Source organism: Manis javanica, chromosome 12 (assembly GCF_040802235.1).
Source record: "Manis javanica isolate MJ-LG chromosome 12, MJ_LKY, whole genome shotgun sequence".
Lineage (NCBI taxonomy): Eukaryota > Metazoa > Chordata > Mammalia > Pholidota > Manidae > Manis > Manis javanica.
In genome coordinates, this window is record NC_133167.1 from 76,944,388 (window position 1) to 76,962,095 (window position 17,708).

Below are 17,708 nucleotides of genomic sequence, written 5' to 3' on the forward strand. Positions count from 1 at the left end.
AACCGAGCTATCAAAAACCACTTGAGAATCTCATGAGCACTTTAAGTCTAAAATCTGAAACTTCAAAGCTTGCTATTAATATAATTTAGAATGTTTACATTTACTAAGGTGTGCTGGATCATGTCTGTGTTGACACTAATATTTTCAAAGAAATTAGGCTGGAGAAAGAAGGGAAGAAAAGGTTTTCTTATAATGCAAAAGAACTAGTGTGGTGTCTGAGAGTTATCCCAGCCTTATTAAAAAGTGACTTTTTGCTATGGAAGAAATGGTATGAATGGTCAAATTTTAAACACTTAAAATTTTTCATAACCTTTCATAATAAAGTTTAATAATAGGTTTATTAACTGAATTTCATTAGTTTTTCAAGAAATTTTGGTTTGTGTATATATACACATACAGATATAACATTTGCAATGAATAAAATACTTGAAATTATATTGTCGCCCAGAAACTTCCTAAATACTCAGCTACTTGTTAATTAAAATACTATACTTAAAAAAATAAAACTACTAGTCAGACTTTTACAGATCTCACTGATATTTCAAACCTCTGCCAAATTGTACACAATGGCTTTTTATTATTAAAGGAAAATAAATTTTGAAGATGGGTATGTCAGTTCTCTGAAGTTGGTCAATTACTTTAACAGATATATGTTAAAAATTGTAAACAATCCCAAATGAAAATTCATTTGTTTAAATATCTGAATGAATTCGTATAAACTAAAATGTGATGTCTTTCATGCATATCATCTCTATTTTCGCAACTGTAATTAATATCATTGAAAGTTTACAGTTGGAAAAGAACTATGTAACTTAAAACTTTACTCATAGTAGAGTAATTTCTTGGATTTTTGAATAGGTTTTTCTCAAAGACTCTGATCAATCTGAACTTCTTTTATTTTTACAATATATTTTTACATATTTTATATGCTTTTCACTTAGATTTGTCTTTATTTTGGATTGCAATTAAAAATTGTAAAATTTATTGGTCATAGGTGACACTTCAAAATTTGAAAATACTAAAGGGCTTCCTTTCCATCTGCTAAAGATGTTTCAATAGTCAGAAATACATTGTCTGTAACTGATATCATTACTATATGTTCACAAAATTTTCCCTTTCCATCAAGCAGATGCCTGCGTCTCTGAGTACACAGGTTTTCTAAGTACAAATCAGATCATATTAAATTCCGTAAATGTTTACTGAAACTACAAGGCAGGGGCAGGACACTGGGCGAACCGAGGCGGGTGCAGGGATGGGGCATGGGGGCCGCGCCTGCCAGCCAATGAACCGGGGGCGCTCCCGCCGCCCCCGCGGCCTCGCGTGAGCGCGCCACCCCGCACGCGTGCGGAGCCGTTTACCGGCTGCTCGCCCAGTTGTCGGCAGCAGGGAGGCGATAGCATGCTTCGTGTGGAGCTGGTGCTTGCGGGGCTGGAGGCCTTGGCCGCGTCGGGACCCGGTAAGCCACCGGAGACGCAGTTACCCTGGGTCCCGGCGGAGGCAGGTCTTTTCCTTCTTCCAGAGCGTACTTGTTTCTGCCAAACTGTGGCCTACCTGGCCTAAAACCCCGGGGTCCCTGCCTGCTTTGTGGCTCCTTTTGCCGTCACGCTGGGAATTTGGCGGTGCTTGGACGCCCATCGGGATTAGAAGTGACTCACGAGAGGGGAAGATAATTTTAATAACCAGAAGGACAGCTCTCTTCCTCCCTGATTTGGGTTTTGGGCAGACATTCTTGTAGCTCTGCCATGCAACTCACAGAAGTACCTCCACGTATCTTGCACAGAAAAGCACCCCAGAAATAATGACCTTTTACAATGGAAGAATATTGTACTTATTAAAATTCTTTTAAGAAATTGAAGAATAGTTCACACTGTATTATGTTAGTTTCAGGTGTACAACATGGTGATTGTCAATTCAATACACTGCAGACAGCTCACCAGGGTAAGTATGCCTGTCACCATACAAAGTTATTACAATATTTCTGACTATTCCCTCTGCTGTACTTTTCATCCTCCTGACTTATTTATTGTATAAATTAGGAGTTTGTACCTGCTTATGCCCTTCATCCATTTTGCATACCCTCTCACCTCTTTACCCTTTGGTGACTGCTTTTGTATCTTTGTTTGTGTGATTTTTTTTAATTCTACATGTAAGAGAAAAATCATATGGTGTTGTCTCTCTGTCTCTGTCTGACTTATTTCACTCAGCATAATACCCTTAGGTCCATCCATGTTGTTGCTAATGGCAAGATTTCATTCTTTTTTATGGCGGAGGAATATTCCATTTGTATACATGTACCATCTTTATCCATCATCCGTCAATGAACACCTAACGATGCTTCTCTATCTTGGCTATTGTAAGTAGTGCTGCAATAAACATAAGAGTACATATACGTTTTCAGATTAGTGGGGTTTTTTTCTGGTCAATACCCAGAAGTACAATTGCTGGGTTTATTGTATTATATTTTTAGTTTTCTGAGAAATCTCCCTACTGCTTTCCATAGTGGCTGCACCACTTTACATTCCCACCAACAGTGCACAATGGTTCCCTTTTCTCCTTGTCCTGCCCAGCACTTATTTGTTTTTTTGACACTAGCCATTCTGACAGGTTGTAAGGTGATAGATATTGTGGATTTGATTGCATTTTTGTGATTAGTGATGTTGAGCACGTTTTCATGTGCTTGTTAACCATCTGTATGTCTTCTATGGGAAAATATCTATTCAGTTCCTCTGTTTTTTTAAGGTATTATTGACATACATTCTTATGAATGTTTCATATGAAAAACAATGTGGTCACTACATTCACGCATATTATCAAGTCCCCACCCATACCCCACTGCAGTCACTGTCTATCAGTGTAGTAAGATGCCACAGATTCACTATTTGCCTTCTCTGTGTTACACTGCTTCCCTGTGACCCCCAACACTGGTGTACTAAACATAATACCCTTCAATCCACTTCTCCCTCCCTCCCTACCCACCCACCCTCCCACACCCTTCCCCTTTGGTAACCACTAGTCTTAGAGTCTGTGAGTCGGCTGCTGTTTTGCTCCTTCAGTTTTACTTCATTGTTATACTCCACAAATGAGGGAAATCATTTGGCATTTGTCTTTCTCTGCCTGGCTTATTTCACTCAGCATAATACCCTCTAGCTCCATCCATGTTGTTGCAAATGGTAGGCTTTGTTTCTTTCTTATGGCTGAATAGTATTCCATTGTGTATAAGTACCACATCTTCCTTTTCCATTCATCTACTGATGGACAATTAGGTTGCTTCCGTATCTTGGCTATTGTAAATAGTGCTGTGATAAACAAAGGAGTGCATATGTCATTTTGAATCTGAGAATTTGTATTCTTTGGGTAAATTCCTAGGAGTGGGATTCCTGGGTCAAATGGCATTTCCTTTTTCAGTTTTTTGAGGAACCTCCATATTGCTTTGCACAATGGTTGAACTAGTTTACCTTCCCACCAGCAGTGTAGGAGGGTTCCCCTTTCTCCGCATCCTTCCTTTGTCAGCATTTGTTGTTCTTAGTCTTTTCGATGCTGGCCATCCTAACTGGTGTGAGGTGATATCTCATTGTTGTTTTAGTTTGCATTTTCCTGATGTGGAGCATCTTTTCATGTGTCTGTTGGCCATCTGAATTTCTTCTTTGGAGAACTGTCTCTTCATATCCTCTGCCCATTTTTTAATTGGGTTATTTGCTTTTTGGCTGTTGAGACGTGTGAGTTCTTTATGTATTTTGGATGTTAACCCCTTGTTGGATATGTCGTTTACAAATATATTCTCCCATACTGTAGGATGCCTTTTTGTTCTGCTGATGGTGTCCTTTGCTGTACGGAGGCTTTTTAGTTTGATGTAGTTCCATGTGTTCATTTTTGCTTTTGTTTCACTCCCTTGAGGAGATGCATTCAGGAAAAAGTTGCTCATGTTTATATTCAAGAGATTTTTCCCTATGTTTTCTTCTAAGAGTTTTATGGTTTCATGACTTACATTCAGGTCTTTGAACCATTTTGAGTTTACTTTTGTGTATGGGTTAGACAATAATCCAGTTTCAGTCTCTTGCATGTAGGTGTCCAGTTTTGGCAACACCAGCTGTTGAAGAGGCTGTCATTTCCCCATTGTATGTCCATGGATCATTTATTGTATATTAATTGACCATATATGCATGCGTTTATATCTGGGCTCTCTAGTCTGTTCTATTGGTCTATTGTTCTGTTCTTGTTCCAGTACCAAATTGTCTTGATTACTGTCGCTTTGTAGTAGAGCTTGAAGTCAGGGAGCATAATTCCCCCAGCTTTATTCTTTCTTCTCAGCATTGCTTTGGCTATTCGAGGTCTTTTGTGGTTCCATATGAATTTCAGAACGATTTTCTCTAGTTCGTTGAAGAATGCTGTAGGTAATTTGATAGCAATTGCATTGAATCTATAGATTGCGTGAGGCAGGATGGCCATTTTGACAATATTAATTCTTCCTATCCATGAGCATGGGATGTGTTTCCATTTATTGGTATCTTCTTTAATTTCTGTCATGAGTTTCTTGTAGTTTTCAGAGTACAAGGCTTTCACTTCTATGGTTAGGTTTATTCCTAGCAATTTTATTCTTCTTGATGCAATTGTGAATGGAATTGTTTTTCTGATTTCTCTTTCTGCTAATGCATCATTACTATATAGGAATGCAACAGATTTCTGTGTGTTCATTTTGTATCCTGCAACTTTGCTGAATTAAGATGTTATATCTAGTAGTTTTGGAGTGGGTTCTTTAGGGTTTTTTTATGTACAATATCATGTCATCTGCAGACATTGACAGTTTAACTTCTTTCTTACCAATCTGGATGCCTTTTATTTCTTTGTGTTGTCTGATTGCCATGGCTACGTGAATGTAGTTTTGATGAAGTGATGGGAATGTGACAGGAACAGAGATACTGGGGTATGGATCACTTGCTTATGCAACTTAAAGCTTTTAGCATCTTTTCAAGCCCAATCTTATAGTAACACTTCTATATGATTACATATGATATCATAGGAGTAGTCCGCAGAATTCCTGATGATGTCAGTCTGTAAAGAATGGCTCAGGTTGCAAGATCATTTAGAGTCACAGACCAAAACACATATATAGTCTGAGGTTTGCTTCAGTTAGAGCCCAGAAGTGAGCTCAAAACTTTTCATAAAAGAAATATAGTTATATATTCTACTCGTTCCCTGTGGGTGCCTATCAAAGCTCTATAAACTGGTGGCTTAAAACAACAGAAATTTAGTTCAACCATTGTGGAAAGCAGTATGGAGGTTCATCAAAATGCTCAAAACAGACCTACCATTTCACCCAGGAATTCCACTCCTAGCAATTTACCCTAAGAATGCAGCAATCAAGTTTGAGAAAGACAGATGCAACCCTATGTTTATCGCAGCACTATTTACAATAGCCAAGATTTGGAAGCAACCTAAATGTCCATCGGTAGATGAATGGATAAAGAAGATGTGGTACATATACACAAGGGAATACTACTCAGCCATAAGAAGAGGGCAAATCCTGCCATTTGCAGGAACATAGATGGAGCTGGAGGGTATTATGCTCAGTGAAATAAGCCAAGCGGTGAAAGAGAAATACCAAATGATTTCACTCATCTGAGGAGTACAAGAACAAAGGAAAAAACTGAAGGAACAAAACAGCAGCGGAATTACAGAACCAAAAAAATGGACTAACAGGTACCAAAGGGAAAGGAACTGGGGAGGATGGGTGGGCAGGGGGCGATTAGGGGGGGTAAGAAGGAGGGTATTAAGATTAGCATGCATAGTGGGGGGAGGGAGAAAGGGGAGGAAGGGCTGTACAACACAGAGAGGACAAGTAGTGATTCTACAACATTTTGCTATGTTGATGGACAGTAACCATAATGTGGTTTTTAGGGGGAACCTGATATAGGGGAGAGCATAGCAAACATAGTATTCTTCATGTAAGTGTAGATTAAAGATTAAAAAAAAAAAAAGAAAGAAAGAAAGAAAAGGGGGATTACTCCTTGATAGGATAAACCTATTGGTAAATCAAAGATTAACACATGCTTTAAATATCCTTGATGTTGATCACTTAAAGGGTGTCAGATGATCAGCTATGGAGGTACTCTTTTCTGATAATATGCCTTTCTCTTAATAAAAAAAAAAAAAAGCAGTTCCTGTGTGCTGACCTACCATGAGTTCTACACAGTGGTATAGAGGGCATGTCAAAGTGTCGGCAAAGGGTCTGTTTGTTTCTATGCAGAAGATCAAGGCCTAGCTTGGCTACCCAGAAAATGAACCAAGATACGATCTGAGGAGGAGCTTCCGGCATCAGCACTCTCTGGAGGGCTCGTGCTGGGGGATGATCATCAAAAAGCCTCCACAGGGATCCGGGCGATGCTGCGGTTGTGGTTGCGTCCACCCCACTGTTTCCTGGACTTGCCATAGGAATGAGGAGGGAGATGTCTAGGCTGGCATGAGCATATAGTTAGACAACGAATTTGACCGGATCTGTACTGTTGGAACTCAACCAGGAGTTGGGAGGGGTGCAAGTTGTAGCACTCCAAAATCTTACGACTATAGACTATCTACGGTTAAAAGAACATCTGGGATGTGAACAGATCCCAGAAATGGGTTGCTTTAATTTGTCTGATTTCTCTCAGACTGTTCAAGTACAGTTGGACAATATCCATCATATCATAGACTAATTTTCACAAACGCCTAGTGTGCCTAAATGGTTTTCTTGGCTTCACTGGAGATGGCTGGTAATTATAGATTTGCTTTGTTTATGTTACCGTATTCCCATTATGTTAATATGTGTGTGCAAGTTAGTTAGTACTTTAAAACCTATACATGCTTAAGGTACTCTACAAGAAGATATGTCAAAGAAGTAATCAATCCTCCCATGTTTTCTTCCATATGCTACCTCTACAGCTTTTCTTCTTCCTTCCTAATTACAACCTTAAATAGAATTCGTGCCTCATATCGAATTTACCGAGTATCATAATTCCTCCAGGTGGTAAAGATACCTCGAGACAAGTGCTAGGCATAGAAACCACAGGGCATAAATCTGCAAAGAAGTAAAAAGCTAACCTTTTCAAACAATATGGCTTCTCTCTCACTTACCAACTTTACATTTCCCTGTATGGCCCCGGAAGATGACTGGTTAGCCAGAGACGGGTAAGATTCCTCAAGGGAGGAACAACCTAAGACAGGCACAGTCGCAGGGGGGCCATCAGGTGAGAAATCGGGGAACAATAGTGGTGAAGCATAGAACCTCACACACACACACACACACACACCCCCGTTTTGAGAGAAAGCTTCTGCATCCGTGGATGTTTTATTGCCCTTGTCTAGCTCGGATTAGCACATAGTCTACAGGCACATACCTGATCATCTACAATTGCTCTCTTACAACACTACACTGTTTTCTAACTTTATCTCGCATCTACCTACCACTTCAGCATTTTATTAAAAATAAAAAAAATAATAATAATAAAGGGAGAAATGTGGGATCCACATATAAATCAAGTATAAAAATCAAATGAATATTCATATTTGACCTGATTGTTTATAGTTCATAATACGTGATCAAAACCGAAAGTTTCTGTGATGAATGCCCTTGTACTGTTCACCATGTAAGAACTTATTCACTATGTAAGAATTCGTTCACCATATAAGAACTTGTTCGTTATGCTTCAGAAGATTGGAGACTGATGAGAATTCGGCTTGACATGGATTAATGATTGTCCATTGGGCATTGACCCCCCCTATATAGAATTTTATTGTTGTTAACAACCATTTGATCAATAAATATGAGAGATGCCCTCTGAAAAAAGATAAAAACCAGAAATGTATTCCCTTACAATTCTGGAGGCCAGAGATACAAAACCAAGGCTGTGTTGATTCCTTTTGGAGGCTCTGTAGGAGAATCTATTCCATGCCTCTCTCCTAGATTCTATAGGCTACCAGCAATCGTTGGCATTCCTTGGCTTGTGGCCATATTAGTCCATTCCTCAGCTTGTAGAAATATTAATCTGCCTGTCTTCATATCCCTGTCTCCTCTGTGCTATTCTCTCCTTTTCTTACTTGTAGGATACTTGTCATTGGATTTTGGGCCCACCCTAATCTGGAATGGTCTTATCGCATGATCCATATCTTAATGCAACTTGCAAAGACCCTTTTTCCAAATAAGATTGCATCCACAGATTCTGATTGAAAATTTCATGTGGGGGGACATCATTCACTGCACTACATTTACCAATAAGGGCATGTGTTTGCTTTAGAACATCATGGGCCTTTGCTATGATTGGGGATTATCACAGGCTCTATTCAACATTCACATCTGCCACTGTCCTTTAGTGTACTATAATCTTTCCCGGTCATAAATGGAAAACAGAGCGCTTGCACAGTAGCCTCAGTCAGCTGAGGAGTCTTTTATTCTGGTATCTCATAGAGCTGGAAGCCTGTGGTTTGTTCAGTAAAACAGTCAAAGTAGCCCAGCCTTATATGTGATACATATTGCCTCCAAAGTCCAGAGTGGTCTGGCAAATGTGCCTCTTGCCATTTATGTAGGATATTTTCCAGTGTGCCCTAGACCACTAGACCATTAAAAGTCGATTCTGTATGTGTATGTTTGTGTTTAATAAAAATTCTGCCATACCTGGTTTTTACCAAGGCATCTAATATACCTGCTACTTCAGGTCTTAGAGACATGATGCCATGAATGTAGTCTTCAGAATGCATCCCAGAATTCCAGGATAATTTCCTCTTAGATGATATATTAATTTCCTATCTTTGCTATAACAAATTACCATGAGTGGCTTAAATTATACAAATTTATTATTTTACAGTTCTGGAAAATGGTTCTTAATGGACTAAAATTAAGATGGTGGTGGTGCTGTGTTCCTACTGTAGGCTGTAGTAGACAGTCCATTTCCTTATCTTTTCCATATTTTAATGGCTCTTTGCATCTACTGGCTTGGTCCCTTTCCTCTATCTTCAAAGCCAGCAGTATTGGGCTAAGTTCTTTTCACACTGTTGTCTCTCTAATTCTCTCTTCTGCCCCACTTTTCTACTTTAAAGGATTCTTGTGACTAAATTAAGATCACTTTGGTAATCTAGGACTATTTCCCTATTTTAAGGTCACCTGATTAGCAACCTTAGTTCTTTGCCATGTAATCTTACATATTCATAGGTTCTGGGATTAGGACATGGACATCATTGGGCTGTTGTTATTCCATCTTCTACAGATAGTGAGATGTTAGGGTTCAGGTAGAAGCAGAACCAGAGATGATAAAGATGCTGCCTCAGGTGAAGGTACACTACTGTCTCTCCCAAGTGAAAATGCAAACTTGCTCCTGGAATTCTGTGCTTATTTGGATAAAAAGAAACAGCACCTTCTTCAATCAGTAACATATGTGTACGGTTACATACAGGTTCCAATGCCTGAGATGATTTGCTTCAGTAAAGATTCTATATCTGGAACAATATCTGTTATTGCAGTTATCATCTGATTAAATTTAACACAACTCATTGTCATTCTGTGTTGCTTATTTATCATTTGTATAGATCAAACAAATAAAATGGGAAAAGAATAAGAATCTTTGCATTTTTATATTACAATTCTTTTTTGGTAGGACTATTTTCTGAATCAGGAAGACTTTTGGCTTAATGTTCTGGTGATGGCACAGATGATAGTGAGGGGCTTCCCTTTGGCCCTTCTTATCATAACAAGCCTCATTCAGTGGATGAGGGAGGCAAGATGGGGATTCCAGAAATTGCTTATTGTTACCTATTTCTGTGTACTCTTCCATAATTGGGCAAATTATAATAGAATGAACTTGACCCCTGAATGCACTCATAGATTTCAACCTAAATTCCATTCATCACCTGATTTCTTATATAATACATCTTTTCTAAAGTGAACCACAGATGTATTTTAGGTAGGTCCTCAAAAATGAGTATAAGTTTATGGTCAGAGTTTAGTATTCCATTGAAAGTCTGAATAGTTGGGTTTTGATTTTGTGGATCTATGGGGACTTTCCTTGTAGTCATTTCATCCTACTTATAGTTTTGATATGACTGAGATTTTTTCTTTTAGTGTTATTTATTTCATACATTTCTGATTCCAATCTTTCGGCAAAAAGTCTTTCACTGTAAGAATCTGTGACTTTTTAGTTTATTTTCTGGGTGTCTTGTGTGGGTTCTCTTAATTTGGAATATTTATCTGTTTTACATATTAGATTTAGTTTTATTAGTAACTAGTGATTTCTCACTGTGAGTAATTAGGATATTTATTATCTTACTACTTCTTCCACCTCCTACTCTCCTCTTTATTACATGACTATGGGTATTTTAAATCTTGCTTTTCCATACCTTTATGCCATTAGATAATATATTTCTACTTCTACCTCTTAATTTTTAGCTTTAAGTCATATTCTTATAACCACACTGAAATTAATTTAAGGAAACTTAAATTAGTAGGCATATATATTACCCTTCATCTGGTATACTTCCTGATATTGTTACATATGTAATTTTCTCCATATCACTGTAACATTTGCATTGTATTAAATAACTATGATTCCCACAGCTTTTAGCCTTTATTCTATATTTACTTAGTCCTCACAACTAGGCCTCTTACTTGAACTCTGTTAATATCTTTACTGGGAGAAGTTTGTCTGCTTTTTGTGATGGGCACATGTGAACTATTTTTCTTTATTTTTTTGCTTGTAAATATCTGTGTTTTGCCTCTGTATTTGAATGACAGTTTTGCTGGGTATAAGATTCCTCAGTCCTTGAAGTTGTTTTTAGATGTATTCTTCAGTCTTGTAATGTTGAATACCATTGTAAAATATTCTCAAGCCAGCCAGCTTTTCTCCCTTATGCCCAATATTATTTTTTTATTTTATTATTTTTACTCATATTCTCATAAGATTCTTTGTCTTAGACATCCAATAACTTTAGTAGAATACGTCTTCATTCTGAAATGCAGTGTACTTTCCAGCCTGTTGTTTCAAACAGGAAAGTTTTCTTGAAATACATCTTTGATTATTTTTTGGTCTATTCTGTTTTCTTAAGGAACAACAAAAAACTTTTCCATGGTGCTTAGCTAGTATTATCAATGCTTTCTACAAGAATATGATTCTAATACTCAGATAATGGAGTCCACCACCTTGGACTATATGTACCTCTATGGGTACTTTTGCATAACAAGTAGAAATTTATCTGGGACATTTTTGGACTATCAAAATAAGTTCTTGAGAATGATTAAATACACATCCATTCCTCCAGATAATACAAGATTTCTAAATATTAGTGTTTGGTATGAATCTGTTTGTAAACTCCGGAATTTAAAAAGTAAACTATTTTCTGTGTCTCAGTATTTTACTCTAAAGTCCCTATTGTCTTAATGAGAGTGGAAGAAAGTTGAACCTTGACCATTCTTCCTCTTATCCTATCTCTTGGTAACTTATACAGTTCCAGAACAATCAGAGAAGGAAGCCTTAGGAAGCCTCTCTGGATTGACCACAAAGTTCAGGGTTAAGATGCCATTTACCCTTTGGTGTGGTTCCCTTCAAGGTCAACAACTCTTGAGATGTGAAAACCTAAGCCTTGGCTTTGAAATAAACTGTGTTCTTCTGAAGGCACAGTTTTTATGGGGTATATAGTGATGACTCTTATTTGCATAAGTGAATCGTAAGAAAGAAAACTATACAAATTTTAGTCAGATTTAAGACCCAGTTTTAACTGCTTGTTTTCTTCCTTCAGGTTCTCCAAATTCATTTCAACACATTGTACTGCCGAAGAAAATTCCATCAAATACAAGTGATAATCCAGAAAAAGAATACGTAAGAGATATTTTTAACAACCAATTATGTTAAATGAAATACATAATAGTGAAATATATCAACCCCCTTATGGTATGGATACAAATATCTAATATTACTCCTGATAAGGAATTTAATGTTTTGTTAGTAAAGGCAAATACATAAATCAGAATGTTCTATTTTGTCTATTTGTTATTTTCTCATGGTAAAATTGTTTTTAAAAGTTCAAATACAGAAAATACTATAGTAGACTTTATCTGAATGATATCTAGATGGTTCAGAAAAATAATTTCCCCAAGTGGCTAGGGTGAATAACTACAACCTCTTTCCTTATATCCATGCACCTACCACTTCTCAGAAGAAACCCTTTATTCTATCATTTTTTTTAGAAAAGGAGATACTTTATCTTATTCATCAATTTATTTTACCAATATTTCTCTAGACTTTCTGTGCGCCTAACTATAAGTTAAGTGGCTTAGGAAATAAAAAAAGAAATACAGTAATGTTAGCCTTGCTTATAAGTGGGTTCTCTTTTGATAATATTGTATTTTTAACAATTTTATGAGGTATAATTTACACACCACAGAATTCACCTATTATAAGTGTACAACTGAGCTATTATTAGTTCATAAATAGAATTAGGTAAGCACTGTCACAACCCAGCTTTAGAACATTTCTATTGCCTTAAAAAGTTCTCTTATGCCTTTTTGCTGTTCAGGTTTTTTGCCTGGTTTTTGATTAGACTGTATGCCATTTTTCAGACTGGCTTTTAGATTTATTTCTGGTTATTGAATATTTTTATGAAATATATGTATGTCAAGTGCATACTACTTGGCAGCTTGTCCTTTTAATCCCTTAATGATGTCTTCTGATGTACAGAAGTTCTCCATATTTTTTCAGTCTAATTGGTCACATTTTTTTCATGCTTTTTGTAACCAGTTTGACATGTCTTTTCCTCTCTCAAGCTTATTTAGATCATATCCTGTTCTTCTAGAAGCACAATTACTTTATTTTTCACATGTAGTTGTATAATTCACCTTGCGTTAATTTTTATGGATAGGATGAACTAAAGGGTTAAGTAGGTATCCAGATGACTTCATACCATTTAATAAACTTATCCTTTGCCCACTGCACAGCATTGTTACTTTGGTAATAAGTCAGGTAACTGTGTATTTATGATTCTTTTTCTGGGGCTCTTTATTCTGATCTATTAGTACGTTCTACCAATACTATATTGCCTCAATTACTCCATTTTTTTAGTAGATCTCTGATTTCCTTGTCCTTCAAAATTATTTGGTTATTCTTGGTGCCTTGTATTTTGTGATGGACCTTAGAATCAGGTTGTCAATGTCAACAACATAAATGCCTACAGGAAGTTTGAGTGGGATGTAATTGAATCTAAAGGTTAATTTGGGGCAATGGTGACACCTTTATAGTGGTGAGTCTCCTAATACATGAACATGGTATGGCCCTCCACTCTTTTAGATGTTGTTACAGTAAGAGACATAAAATTCCTCTTCATGATATTTTTTCATTAAAGTATCATTAATACACAATCTTTGATGGTTTCACATACACAACACAGTGGTTCAACATTCACCCATATTACCAAGACCTCACGCACTCCATTGCAGTCTTTGTCTATCAGCCTAGTAAGATGTTATAGAGTCATTAATAGCATTCTGTGTGTTGTACTACTGTCCCAGTGACCTACCTACATTGTGGTTGTGAATCATAGTGCCCTTTAACTTTAACCCTCTTCTCCCTCCCCACCCACAATCCCCAACCCCTCCACTTTGGTAACCACTAGTAGTCTGTTCTCCATGTTTTTGAATCTACTGCTTTTCTGTTCCGCTTTTCTTTTTCTTTGGTATAGTATTTATTTATTTATTTTAAAATAAGGTATTATTGATATACAATCTTATCAAAGTTTCACATGAGCAACACTGTGGTTTCAATATTCACCCATATTATCAAGTACCCCACCAAACTCCATTCCGGTCACTGTCTATCAGCGTAGTGAGATGCTGCAGAGCTGTTACTTGTCTTCTCCATGCTATACTGCCTTCCCTATATTGTTTGTGCTGATTACAATGCCCCTTAATCCTCTTTTCTCACCCTCCCCACTCACTCTCCCCAGCCTTTTCCTTTTGGTAACCGCGAGTCCCTTCTTGGATTCTGTAAGTCTGCTGCTGTTTTGTTCCTTCAGTTTTGCTTTGTTGTTATATTCCACAAATGAGTGAAATCATTTGGTTCTTGTCTTTCTCCACCTGGCTTTTTTCACTGAACATAATACCATCTAGCTCCATCCATGTTGTTGCAAATTTGCAGGATTTGTTTTCTTCTTATAGCTGAATAATATATCATTGTGTATATGTACCACCTCTTCTTTATTCATTCATCTATTGAAGGACATTTAGTCTGCTTCTATAGCTTGGCTATGGTAAATGGTGCAGCAGTAAACATAGGGATGCATATGTCTTTTCAAATCAGGGATCTTGTTTTCTTTGGGTAAATTGCTAGGAGTGGAATTATTGGGTCAAATGGTATTTCTATTTTTGGTTTTTTGAGGAACCTGCATATTGCTTTCCATAGCAGTTGAGCTACTTTACATTCCCAGGAACATATCATTGTATAGTAGACCTTGCTAATGCTTTCTTCTCTATTGACATAGCACAGGACAGCCAGAAACAGTTTGCCTTCACATGGGAAGGCCAGCAGTGGACATTCACTGCCCTTCCACAGGGATACTTCCACAGTCCCATCATCTGTCATGGGCTTGTATCCCAGGACTTTAACAGTGTGGTTATATAACTACATTGATGATATTATGCTCATGTCTGATTTTCTTTCTGATTTAGAAGGAGCAGTTCCTAGACTGCTACAACATCTACAGGAGAAGGGATGGGCTGTGAATAGCACCAAGGTTCAGGGGCCTGGTTTGTCTTTGAAATTCTTGGGGGTCGTCTGGTCAGGTAAAACTAAAGCTGATCCTGAAGCAGTCATAGACAAGGTCCAGGCTTTTCCAACACCTACCACTGTGGCAGTATTACAAGAGTTTTGGGGTCTTTTGGGCTACTGGAGAGTGTTTATTCTGCACTTGGCACAAATTCTGAAGCCCTTACACCACTTGGTATGAAAGAGCATCAGGTGGGACTGGGATGAGACATGTGCAGCTGCTTTTACTGCTGCCAAGCAGGCAGTCAAGGCTGTACAGGCCTTGAATGTAATGGACTCATCAAGGCCCTGTGAACTAGATGTTCATGTAACCGAAGATGGTTATGGATGGGGTCTTTGGCAGTGGCGTGAACAGACACGCTAACCTATTGAATTCTGGTCACAACTACGGAAAGGAGCAGAGGTCCGGTACACCTTGATAGAGAAGCAACTGGCTTCTGTGTACCACGCCTTGATGGCTATGGAGCCCACTGCTGGAACAGCTCTGATCAAGGTAATAACCACCTATCCCAATGAAGGGTGTGTGTGAGAGTGGACCTAAAGGCCATGGAGTGGCATGGCACAGACACCTACACTGGCCAAATGGGGTGCATATTTAAAGTAGCACCCTCTCTACTAGCCCCTTATGTGGAGAACTCCAACACTTATTGGAGCCAGTGGCCTATACAAGTGGAAAGCAGGAAGAACTTGCTTTTGAGCCCTTGGTAGCCGAGACTCCTTATCTGGAGGGAAAAGCCCCTATACCTGAAGATGCTTGGCATACAGATAGCTCCAGTCATGGGCAGCCCCCAAAGTGGATGGCTGTGGCTTTCTATCCTAAGACTGAGACAATATGGATGGAGGATGGAAAGGGGAAGAGCAGTCAGTGGGCTGACTTACGGACAGTATGCCTCATGATCACTCAGGAGCTTTCCCCTATAGTTGTCTGCCCTGACAGCTGGGCCGTCTATCGGGGCTTGACCCTGTGGCTACCGACATGGTATCATGCCAGCTGGATGGTTTGTCACCAGCCCCTTTGGGGGCAAGAGTTGTGGTAAGATGTATGGGCCTCTGGTCAGACTAAGACAGTTACTGTAGATCATGTGACTGACCATTTGCCTTTGGCATCCCCAGCGAATGATCAAGCAGACACACTGGCCCAGGTGTACTGGCTAGAAGGAAAGCCTACCTCAGGTGTGGCCCAATGGCTAAACCAGCATTTGTTGTATGCAGGGCAAAAGACAATGTGGGCTGTAGCCTGTCAGTGGGGCTTAGCAGAGCCAGGAAGGAGTGCCTTGTGTGCTCTAAGAGGGACTTAACACCAAGTCCCGCAGCAACATGGGACAATAGTAAGGGGGCCAGGACCCCTTATTGTCAGATAGAAAATAGACTGTATTGGGCCTCTGCCCATATCAGAAGGATATTGGCATGCCATGACTTGTGTGGATGGCTACTGGAGTATTGGTTGCTTTTCCTGCACAGTGTGCAGATCAGCAAACCACCAAGAGGGACCTGGAGCATCTCTTTGCAGCCTGTAGCCGGTGCAGGTGATTGAAAGTGATCAAAGCACCCACTTTACTGGATATGCATTACAATTGGTGCAACAATTAGGAAAAAAGTGGAAATTTCATGTACCATATAATCCTACTGGGGCAGGTATAATAGAGAGGTACAACGGTTTGTTGAAACGGCCTGAAGTTGGACACCAATATTCTATGGGGTTGGTCAGTTCGCCTATGGACAGTGCAGTGGCGTTTGAAAGAGAAGCCACGTAAAGGAGCTTTGAGTCCTGTGGATATGCTCATACACCTTGCTGCCTCTCCTGTTCAATTGTATGTCCAAACCAAAGAAGAGTTATTGAAGCCAGGATATGGCCAGCACAGCAACGTCCTGCTGCCAGCCCCTACTGCATTAAGCCCTGGAGACACTATTGAATGGACCTGGCCCTGGACATTTCGACACATGGACCAGCAATGGCTGGCCCTACTGGCGGCTTTGGGGGAAATGCCTGGAAGCTGGCTTCCTGTGTATTCCTGGAATAACAACTGAATGGCCCCCAAAGGTCACGGTAGTGTACCCAAAATGTCCAGGAGGTAAGAGCATCTTGCAGGGAAGTTTTGTTTTATCTTTATGGCCAGTGCATGTACCTCCTGTAGCCCTGTATATTGACCCATCTGTAACTCCCACAGGGAGGGTGGTGAAAGTCTGGTATACTAGACCAGGACGAGATCCCATTCCTGCCACTGTTTTATCACAAGACCACTGTCTTGCATGTACCCCAAGTGATGGACAAGATTTGCCTATGTTGGTGTCATTAAAACATATACCTTATCAGTCTTAAGGTTATTTTCTTCTATAGTCCTTGTGGCCTGAATGTGCCCCCTGGCTGCAGCTGCCGCCTGATGATTCCTCTGAACACTCGGCTCCTGCCTGCGTATGGATGGAACGGATGAGCTATGGACTTAATCTGCATAAGACTTTGAACCTAGCTGAATCCTCTGGTTTGAGGATTGTCATGATTTTATTGCTGTTGCTATTCTATGTCATTAGATCATATACTAGGCCACAAAAACAGCCTCAGTAAATTCAAAAACATTGAAATTGCACCAACCAGCTTCTCAGACCACAAGGGTATGAAACTAGAAATAAAATACGCAAAGAAAATGAAAGGACTGCAGACACATGGAAACGTAAAAACATGTCTCTAAATAACCAATGGACCAATGAGCAAATAAAAACAGAAATCAAGCAATATTTGGAGACAAATGACAACAATAATTCAACACCGCAATATCTGTAGGATGCAGTGAACACAGTGGTAACAGGGAAGTATACTGCAATACAGGCCCACTTCAGGAATGAAGAGCAATCCCATATGAACAGTCAAAACTCACAATTAATGAAACAGGAAAAACAAGAACAAATGAGACCTAAAGTCAGTAGAAGGAGGGACATAAT

At 39.0% G+C, this 17,708-nt stretch overlaps 1 long non-coding RNA gene across 1 annotated transcript; it reads left to right on the forward strand.

Moving 5' to 3' along the window:
* The first annotated feature begins 1,186 nt into the window (after positions 1 to 1,186).
* LOC140845126 (uncharacterized) lies at positions 1,187 to 13,532 on the forward strand. Its single transcript, XR_012123836.1, has 3 exons — positions 1,187 to 1,456; positions 1,882 to 1,938; positions 11,755 to 13,532. It is a non-coding gene; the product is annotated as an uncharacterized lncRNA (long non-coding RNA).
* The last annotated feature ends 4,176 nt before the right edge of the window (positions 13,533 to 17,708 follow it).